The sequence below is a fragment of the Nothobranchius furzeri genome, chromosome 7 (genome assembly GCF_043380555.1).
Source record: "Nothobranchius furzeri strain GRZ-AD chromosome 7, NfurGRZ-RIMD1, whole genome shotgun sequence".
Taxonomy (NCBI): domain Eukaryota; kingdom Metazoa; phylum Chordata; class Actinopteri; order Cyprinodontiformes; family Nothobranchiidae; genus Nothobranchius; species Nothobranchius furzeri.
The window spans coordinates 30530316-30540934 of NC_091747.1; the positions used below are offsets into that span (position 1 = coordinate 30530316).

General features: G+C 45.3%; 1 long non-coding RNA gene across 1 annotated transcript; it reads right to left on the reverse strand.

Annotated features, from left to right (window-relative positions):
* Positions 1–8882: 8882 nt before the first annotated feature.
* LOC129167118 (uncharacterized) lies at positions 8883–9500 on the reverse strand. Its single transcript, XR_008565956.2, has 3 exons — positions 9330–9500; positions 9071–9253; positions 8883–8993 (listed from the first exon to the last, which is right to left on the reverse strand). It is a non-coding gene; the product is annotated as an uncharacterized lncRNA (long non-coding RNA).
* Between the last annotated feature and the right edge of the window lie 1119 nt (positions 9501–10619).

Sequence of the window (10619 nt, forward strand, 5' to 3'; positions counted from 1 at the left end):
TTGAATAGTATAACTGATGCTGCGTGGTGTAGGAGAGTGGGCTTTTGCAGAAGGATCTCCAGCCGAGGTGTTTAGATCGAAGCTGGACGCTGTCCCCTGTGAAGTGTTGGTGATGTATGGATGAGTTGTGTAAATAAATGCCCCCCGCTGAGTTTGGACAAAACCTGTCTCTTTCTTGTTTTTGATAAGGAAAAAGAACCACAGCACTTCTGGAATGATGCTGTGAGTAAATAAGTCGTTGGGTCACACGTAAGCTTCATATATATGAAACCGCATTGCTGCAGTACATTTATTTTGAAATTTACCAGTGATTTTACACTGAAACCGTGTGTGATTTGCTGTCTAGCCCTATGTTCAGTGTGGAAATTGATGGATCCCCACAGTGAACTGAGGTAGGCCTATGTCTGTCTGAAGTGCAGTAAAGCCCTCTTTACAAGACACACCGTGCCAGCAAATCAGTGTGATGCCGGGATGGCATTGCATGAAGTTCGCGGCCTCGCTTGGTATTAATATTGCGGTAATTGTCTGTCTTGGAAACAGCGCCTTGGTGCAACAGAGGGAGTTGTCATGATAATGTGGGGAGTTATTGCCGAACTCTGGCTGGAAACTTGACAGTCAAAGTAAACACAGACCGTAACTTTTGCTTTTTGAATAAAATCAACTGAGACGGTAAACTGGAGCGCTGTGGCACTCCATGAGCTTCTCTCCATTAGAGCTGGAGCTCAGGGCACCAGACTGCATAGGGACTGGGGAGGACAGACATCTTCAGGAGCGGCTTGTTAAACTTAATGAGGGCGGCTTCAATTGCAATAAAAAGTTATGTCCTAGGTAACCTGAAGTCTGCGGCAGCGCAAAGACCCCATACCCGCTTTATGCCGCCATCGCCTAGTTTTTGTATAAAGGACATGATTGCGCCACATTACCGCCATGGTCAGACCACTTATAAACAATCTAGGGTTACCTGATGCCGTCGCGGCGTTGCGGCAATTTGACTGCATTGTTTTATAAAAACACTGAACACAAAAAGACTTGCAGTAAGTCATGATGACTGGAGAAGTGGGCATAACGTTTTACATTTAACACATCAGTGTTAAGCTGGTTTTTGTAAAAGTCCACTCGTATGATGTTTGTGAGTCGTTTGGAAACAAAACACCGTTTTGAGAAGAAACTACATTGTTTTGAATGTGGTTTCCTTTTGCAGGATAATTAAAGGGTTTTGCCCTGTGTGTGTGTGTTACTGATGTAAAAGCTGTATAAACTATGTGGACTTGATGGCTAACAGCCCAGTTTTGAACCCAGCTCACGTTCCCTGATTCTAGCTCGGTTTACTCTACATCTTCCCTTCCACAGATGGAGTATCTCCTTTTTCCTTTCATAGATTTTGAGTACAGTGAAGTTCTTGTTCCCCATTCTTTAAACTGGGATACCATCTTTTCTCACTCTGGATCTTCTCCCTGGTGGTCTCTGTTGTGACGGGACCTCTGCAGGAGGGAGATGAGTCCCCTCTTTGAAGTCAAGTTGTCTGAAGAGAGGCCCGACTCTGCCTGATTGACAGAGCTGGCCCACCTGGCAGAATTTAAATGAACTAGGTGCCCATTTCTGACAGTGATGTTTGGAGCCCTTTCCATCCGGCCCCATCTCTTCTGTGCACCTCAACCACTCATTCACATCAAGCCTGAAAAGTTGCTCTGGAATCCAAACCAGGCAAACTGCAACAGTGGTGAGCTGTTTGGGCTGCAGATGAGCTGCAGGGGTCAAAGGTTAGAGGAAGGTTCATATGGGTGGGAGTTGATAACATGATAGGCAGTGTTAGTTGATTAGTTACCTGCAGGCCTAAGGCTGGAAATATACTTGCTTTTTTACCTCGCGTAACTACAAACAGCCTGCTGCGTCACCAGCGCGTATTTGCCTGCGTACTGCACGCACTACTGGAGTGCTCCGCTAGAGGTCAGTGTACCGTATAGTGTGTGGCATTATACCAAAACAAAACAAACATGGCGACGATAGAGGAGTTAAGTAGCTGGTTCATCTTGAGATTACAACAGAAAAAAAGACGGCGTCGGTGTCGTAGATGGTATGTGAGACCCCTAAACCATGCACGGCAAGACAACGGAGAATACGTTTCGCTCGTTTTGCCGATGAGGGAAATCGACGATGAAAAACATTATAATTACTTCCGAATGTCCTCGTCTGCTTTTGACGAGTTGCTCAGAAGGATTGAAACACTGATTTCCCACTGACGCACACACAGTGTTCCCATTAGCTCATCACAGCGCCTTGCTGTCACACTACGATTTCTTGCTACTGGTTGTAGCTACCAGTCCCTGGCAACCAGCTATAAACTTGGATCCGCAACAGTTGGATGTGTTGTAAAAAAAAGTTTGCGAAGCTATATGGACAGCACTCAAGGACGACGTTGTGGCCTTTCCCAGTGTTGCAAAATGGATGGAAATTCAGGAGGAATTCTGGTCTCTTTGGAATTTTCCCAACTGTGTCGGAGCTATCGATGGGAAACACATTCGAGTTGGAGCTCCAGCCAATAGTGGAAGTTCCTTCCACAACTACAAATGGTACTTCAGCTTCATCCTGATGGCTGTGTGTGACGCCAGGTGAGTGGTGGAATACTATACCCACCCCTGGTAAGTAAAAGGTCGGTTTTTATATTCCCCAGAGTTAAGTGAGGAAAAGCATGTTTGAACTGATCCTCCTGACCTGGCAGCAGTGTCTTTTGTTTAGCATGAAACACTCTTTGTTGTTCCATTTCATTTACAGTTTTATGCTAACCGAAAGCAAACTGACAGGTCAGGAGGATTAGTCACTTGCTTTTTCTCACTTAACGCTGGGGAATATAAAAACAGACGTTTTATTTAGGGGTGGAGTATACCTTATACAGAATCATATTCTCGTCTCGTCTCGTCTTCCTCCGCTTATCCGGGTCCGGGTCGCGGGGGCAGCATCCCAACTAGGGAGCTCCAGGCCGTCCTCTCCCCGGCCTTGTCCACCAGCTCCTCCGGCAGGACCCCAAGGCGTTCCCGGACCAGATTGGAGATGTAACCTCTCCAACGTGTCCTGGGTCGACCCGGGGGCCTTCTGCCTGCAGGACATGCCCGAAACACCTCCCCGGGGAGGCGTCCAGGAGGCATCCTGACCAGATGCCCAAACCACCTCAACTGGCTCCTTTCGATCCGGAGGAGCAGCGGTTCTACTCCGAGTCCCTCCCGAATGTCCGAGCTCCTCACCCTATCTCTAAGGCTGAGCCCGGCCACCCTACGGAGGAAACTCATTTCAGCCGCTTGTATCCGCGATCTCGTTCTTTCGGTCATTACCCAAAGCTCATGACCATAGGTGAGGATTGGGACGTAGATCGACCGGTAAATCGAGAGCCTGGCTTTCTGGCTCAGCTCCCTCTTCCCCACGACAGATCGGCTCAGCGTCCGCATCACTGCAGACGCCGAACCAATCCGCCTGTCGATCTCCCGATCCCTCCTACCCTCACTCGTGAACAAGACCCCGAGATACTTAAACTCCTCCACTTGAGGTAGGACCTCTCCCCCGACCCGGAGGTGGCAAGCCACCCTTTTCCGGTCGAGAACCATGATCTCAGATTTGGAGGTGCTGATCCTCATCCCAGCCGCTTCACATTCGGCCGCGAACCTACCCAGCAAGAGCTGAAGGTCAGAGCTGGATGAAGCTAGGAGGACCACATCATCCGCAAAAAGCAGAGACGAGATTCTCCTGCCACCAAACTCGACACACTCCACACCACGGCTGCGTCTAGAAATTCTGTCCATAAAAGCTTTAAATGAAATGATTTGTTTATGCACTTATTGCTTGAAGTCATATTTGCACAGACAAATCATTTCACTGAGGATTTATTTAATTTTAAAGTAATATTTATTGCAGATAAATATCATTTGGAGCTGGGCATAAAATAAAACCTATTTCCTTACTTCAGGTACAGATTTACGCTTGTGGTGTGATGTGAAATGCTAGTTTATTTTAAGTACATGTAAACTAGAATGTTAGCTCCTCGTCTGTTTAAAAAAAAACAGCCCAGAGTGGATTCGGATGTTTACTTACGGGCCTGCTTTGTGGGAAGTTGGTCTCGGTTGAACGGTGGTTTATAAAACGGCTGAGCCAACCCAGGCGTCTGATGACAGCTGGACAAAACACGCCGTCTGCACCGTCCCCGCTCCGTTTCTCCATCATCTTCCTTTGAGCCCTGACGTAGCGGTCTCGGACTTGTTTCCATTTTATTTTGCACGTCTCGGCGTCGCTTTGTAGGTTGTCACTGATCTCTCTCCAGCTGCTCTGACAAGCATACTTGTCGCTGTGCAGTGGTAACGATGCATCATAAAGATGTGGATAGTTTCGAACCTGGTCGATTAGCTTGTCTTCAAAGCTTTCTGACATTTTAAAACTAGCGGGGTTTGCCGCCGTTGACCCCTGTACTACATCCGGTTAAATAACGCTCTACACTCCGCCTAGTGGTTACCCGTATATTGCAGCGTGCGGCCGCGTCGCGCTAATTTCAGAGGACGTGCACAAACGACGCATCAAACGAACACAAACGAACGCAAGGCAGCCATGATACGTATGCGTACGCGTTGTTAAAAGCAAGTATATTTCCACCCTAAGAGGAGAGGACGTGCAAACGTCATCTCTGCTACTGCTGCGTTGAAATTCAGTGATCTGGAGCAGGTCAAAAACACGACACTTTAAGTTATCACGTATTTTGTGTGCAAATGCTTTTGCATATCCATTGTGTTTTCTCTCTTTGATGAAATATCTAGTTAGCAAGTATTGCTACTTGTCCTGTTGTCATCTTTTCTCATAAAGTTGAACTAAACTTTTGAGCATTTGTGCAGCTTAGGTGCCATGTTTCAGTCTGGTGCATTTTGAGGAAACAAAGTAGAGTTACAGGCTGGTGAGAATGTATGATAAAGTATTTATACATGTTCATGGTATTATAATACTACACATGATTGATTATACATCCTGTCCTGTCTTTAATCCACTTTGAACACCGACTACAGCGAAGTCCTCTGATGCATCCATGCTGCTCAGTACCAGACCTGTATGATGTCACTAGTTGCTGAAGAACCAATTAGCTGACAGAGCTGCTGGTGAACGTGTGAGCGTGCGTAACTTGTTAAACTATGTGACTCAACTTATGGAAGAAAGTAGAATCCAGCTGCTGTTATTTATTTGTTGTTGTTTATAGAAACTAAATGTATCTGCAGGGCTTTAGGCCCAGGGCAGTTTTAGACCTCGGACAAAACCACATCCATCCATCCATGCATTCTCATCCGCTTATCCGGAGTCGGGTCGCGGGGGCAGTAGTCTGAAGCCTGATTTATGCTTCTCTGTCTGCGTCAGTGTGGAGACACGCAACGCCATTATCCGTCCTTGCGTAGGGCTCCGGCAGGCCCGCAAGTACGTACGACGTCGAGCCCACTTTTTTAAACATCCATCGAATGAGACGGATTACGCAAGCTTGTGATTGGTCAGGATGCCGCTGTTGTTTACAGCGCCGCCATTGCAAAGTGAGCCGAGGATAACTAGCGGCAGACACGGAGAAGCTTGAAGAATACCTCTCGAAAAAACTCTAAAAATATGAACGTTTCATCCTCCCGTGACTGGCTGGGCTGTGCAGGCAAGCTAACAGGCAAAGCCTTTTCTGTGAACGTTTGTAGTGTGCCTCTGTGACACATCAAGAGTCCGAACTCATCCTTCACTTTTATGAATCTGTGCTTCCCCTGTTGAAGGTATACGTTGTTTCCTTTCGAACAAAGGTGCCAATGGTGCACAAACTGCATGATGAACAGGAAAAGATGTTCAGAGAGTTCCTGTCCTGCATCATCAAACAAGAAGAGTTAATATGAATCATTAAAGAATCATTAGCTAATAAATCCACCACTGAGTTGTTGTGAAGCTTAGGTAATCATTAGTTAATCAATACAATCCTGATTTCACTTATCATTAGTTACTCATCTGGTAACATGTGTTACCTTAAACAGCGATACACAGCTACAGCTTATGAGCTTGACTCTCCCATGTTCCAGTGAGAATCAACAAAGTTCCTCGGAGGAGAAGTGAAACATCTTCAAGAAACCAAAGAAGTCCAGATGCCTTCATTTGAACCCCTTTGGATCAGCTCAGCAGCACTTCGGCGACATTGTTTTCTGGATGTGCAGACAAACTTCCAGGAAGAAAAAAATCCAACCTCCAGTGGAGGGACATTTTATGGGATTCTTAAAAGGCTCAGTGCTGTGGGATGACTCCCACGTCCTGTAAGTACTGGTGAGTAAACAACCAAGCTGCTCTCAAGTCTTTGTTTGTTCAGCCTGTTAAAAACATGACTTTTATTAGCCTGCTGTTACTTTTCATTGGGGCTTTTAGCTCCACTAGTCTCTTAGGTTGTCTCTTTATACATCTGAGAGTGTTTATCCAACACTGTTGACTGGAATGGATGAAACACTGCATTCCAAAAGTAGTCAGCACCCTCATCGGTGACATCCAGCTTCAACGTGTCTAAGTCCTTCTTGCTGGGATCCTCATACCCCTCTGATGAGCTCCAGTCCAATACTGTTGGCTGATGTTAGCTAGCCCTCTAATAGCCTGTTTTCCTAATGGATGTGAACTCAAGTGAACAAGGTCATTTGGGTTGAGCAGGAAAAAGAAAGCAGAGAGTTGAAGGTCAGACTTGATTTGTTGTGGTATGAACCTACCTGAGGATGCCCCGATACCAACACCAGGATCAGTTATCAGTCTCAGACCTTGTGCTAAATGACAATACTGGTATCACTTTATGGCAACGTTGCAGCAATCCCCTCCCTGTCCAGCAGTTTAGTGCACTGGTGCAAAAAAAAGGAGGCATGCACTTTATGCAACACATAAGGGCGCTGTGCTAGAGGGGGTGCCACATTGATGATGGGAAAAATACTTTTAGTACGGTTCTTACACAAATATACTTTTTACTTATTTAGTTTTTTTACAACTAGTACTGTTCTGTTACAAATTAACCATATTCCCCAAAGGCTTATCCCATTATTGGATTTATCGATGGATTACCGTGGCCTTAAAGTCATAAGTCTTACCTAAATATCCTTTGTAATTCTGTTTGTGAAACTATAAACATTATTAAAAAAATTATGAAGTAATGAGGTGTTAACACTTTACAAAAAGGAAGCAAAAAGTGTAACTGTCATGAGCCGGGGTGAGTACTCTTCACGCTATTCACCATCTCTGAGTTTCTGATCGCAGGAGAGGGAGCAACAGCTGATCCTCATCAGCGGGCCGGCTTTATAAGGAGGAGGGTGATCATGCTTCAACGCCAGATGTTTACTACTGACCGGTAGTCTCTTGCCCTTCGTGTTTCACTAGTCTCGACTCGTTTGGCACATGTTTTTGAAGATACGTTTTAACGTGGATATCTTTTGGATACTTACCTCAGGTTGCTTCATCTGTGGAAACTCTGCTGAACTCTGGAAGGACGTCTCTCCGGTTCGTTCCTGCATCACCCTTCATTCAGCCGACCCGCTCTCCACCACGCTCACGCTCCCTCTCCGAATCAGCCTCCTCAGCTCCTCCCGTCAACCAGGGGCGGATTTAGGACTGAAGAAGATCCGGGGCTTTACACACACACACACGCACACGCACTAGTCAACATCGTATATATATATGTCTTGTACCACATATATTTTAATCTGAAGCTACATATTAAGAATTTTCAGGGCAGAGTATTGTTCCTGTTAGTGTTTAGTGTGAGATAGTAAATATTCCCTTTCTCCAACCACTTTACCTGATAAGCTAACTTTAGGCAAACCAGCAGCACAACAAATGTTTTCAAATAAGACTCACAAACCTGAGTCAACACCAGTCTCATCAAAGCTGGGGTTCTGTTGCCGTACTTTTGGTCTAAAAAACGTCCTTATGTCCATCTTCACTCATGCGTTTCAGGCAGAGACTGTAGAAGAAGCCGGCTGCTGAAGGGCTTCTTCAGTGGTGGAGGCTCAGGCAGGCTGTATACAAACTACTGCCAGCTGCTCCCTCTCTGTTGGACTTTGGTACTGCATGTTACTTCCACGATTTAGATCCGGGGCTTTTCATAAAACATCCGGGGCTTCAGCCCAAGTAGCCGGGCCCAACGCCACCCCTGCCGTCACCACTCATCCTCCTGGACCGTAATCTTCGCTCTGGATATCACCCCGGCTCACTCCCCCTCCATTTCCATTCCATACTTCCGCATCGTAATTCCCGTCTCCAAACAATTCCCTCAAAACTCCAATTGCCAATACTCACCTCTGTTTTCCCTTAGACGCCGCTTCCTGTTTGCTTTCCCATCTGCTGGACCCCCAGTGTGCCCTTAGTTCTCCTGTTCCAAAATAAATTTTTATTTTTGCCTTTACACTCGCCTCAGTCTCTCATTCTGCATGTCTTGGGTTAGGCATCTACCTCAGAACATGACAGTAACAGATTACTTGTAGATGTACAGATGTAATTTATTCATGTATTTAAGGCTATAAGTAAATTTATTTATATAGCACTTTTCACATACATGCTGTAGATCAAAACAAAATAGTCATAAAATCATAATGATCTTAAAATATAAATTTTTTAAACATTTTAAGTAATGAGGTGTTGCAGAACATTTAACTATGACATGTGACTTATTTTTTCCTCTAAGTAGACTCAGAGGTCTCATGTCCAGACAAGACCTTGAGAAACTCATTCATGCGTTCATCTACAGCAGGCTGGACTATTGCAATGGTCTTTTGACTGGTCTTCTCAAAAAAGCTGTGAAGCAACTGCAGCTTATTCAGACTTCTGCTGTCATGGTGGGCTGAAGTCTCTTAACCCACATGAGAGAATCACACACGGATAAGGTGAGCGATGATATAAAGGTCTTTATTATTAAGAAACACAAAGAAACCAAAGAATAATAAATAAGAGCACAGATCCAAAGGGACAGGAAAACGGGACGACTCCGACTATAAGAAAAAACACAATGGTGTGAGTGGCAGAAACCGAGAACCAGGAAAGTATAAGATAAGAGGAATGGTCTTACTGAGTTGAGCAGGGTACGAGCTGGAGGGAGAGGCAAGTCAGGCTGATGCAGGGGTGGAGGTTGTCGCAGGAGAACGGTTAGATCCAGGAAGGCAGGTGAGCGGTGGAGAGCGGAGGCCAGGGAATCGAACAGCGCCGAGATGAAAAAAAACACACACCTCAGGCAGGCAGAGAGTATCCAGGACTGGGGCAGACAAAAACACAGATCAGGTTGAACAGACAAACTAGTTTTCAGGTCTCTGATTTAGGACAGGATTTACCCAACAATTGAGTATCAGCCGGCGTTGAGGTGTGGGAGCGCTGTTCCTTAAATCCTCTGGCCAAGCTGGAGTTAATTGGCTTCAGCTGCAGCTCCCCAACACACTCACCTGCAAACAATGAATGACAAAACACAGCAGAAGACAGCAGAACCATGACACCTGCTGCTTGAGTCTTAACAAGAACCAAGAGAACTGAGCACATCGCTACTGTTCTTAAACACTGGTTACCAGTAAACTACAGAATCAATTTCAAAGTACTTCAACTAGTTTATAAATCACTCAATGACATGGGACCAGAATACATGTCAGATCTCCTTCCTGTATACACCCAGGCTCTGAGATCCTTAGGAAGCGGTCAGCTGGTAGAGCCCTGGGTCAGAACCAAGAAACATTCTTTGTCCTTCCCGGAGCAAACAGCTAGCGAGCTAGCATCATGACTCTTCTGACATCTGATGCCCAAAAAGACACGCCCCTAATTATTCTTAATTTCAAACTTTAATTAAATCTAAAGTTGTCGTGACGGATAACTAGATCTACTAAACCCACCGTGATTTTTGTGAACCTGACTGTAAACATGTTCATTTCTGCTGTGAATTAGGCATTTTTAACATGGGAGTCAATGAGAATTTTCTCTCTTTTGGATCCACTCCAAGTGGATGAGGGGAGAACTGCAATTTTTAACACTTCCTGAAGTTTAAGGAAATGGAAGGAGTTTGGGGCTTGGCATATGCCAACACTCATGCATACACACACACAAACAAAAACACACGCACGCATGCAAACACACATTCACATGTGTGCATGCACAACTTTTGTCTGGTAAAATTCTGTCAATGCCTCTCATGTTTTGTCATGATCAACAGTTTTTCTTAAATCTTTAATTTCTCAAACTAAAAAAGCATCATTAGTTTTAATGGGTTACAGCAAACACTTTAGTAGAAACTCTTTTTTTTCTGTCAAAAAGCATCAAGATAGAACCCAACCATCAACAGCCTTTTTTCAGACATGATCCCTTTCTGCAGGTATTTCACAGTAAGAGAAATAATTACAACAGGAGTCAGAGGGCCCCTCTTGTCAGCGCACACATGTGTGTTGGAGTCAATTGACCCTGTTGCTAGGAGACCAGGGTCACCCCCTGTGGGTGACAGTATTTGCTGGCCAGTCTGCAGTAGGGAGACAAAGAATAGGAAGACAAAACACGAGTACTGATCAAAGTTTAGCCAGAGTCCTGCTGTTTTCCAAATAAAACCCTGACGGCTGGCCTCTGAGGGCCAGCCTTGTTTCAATAAG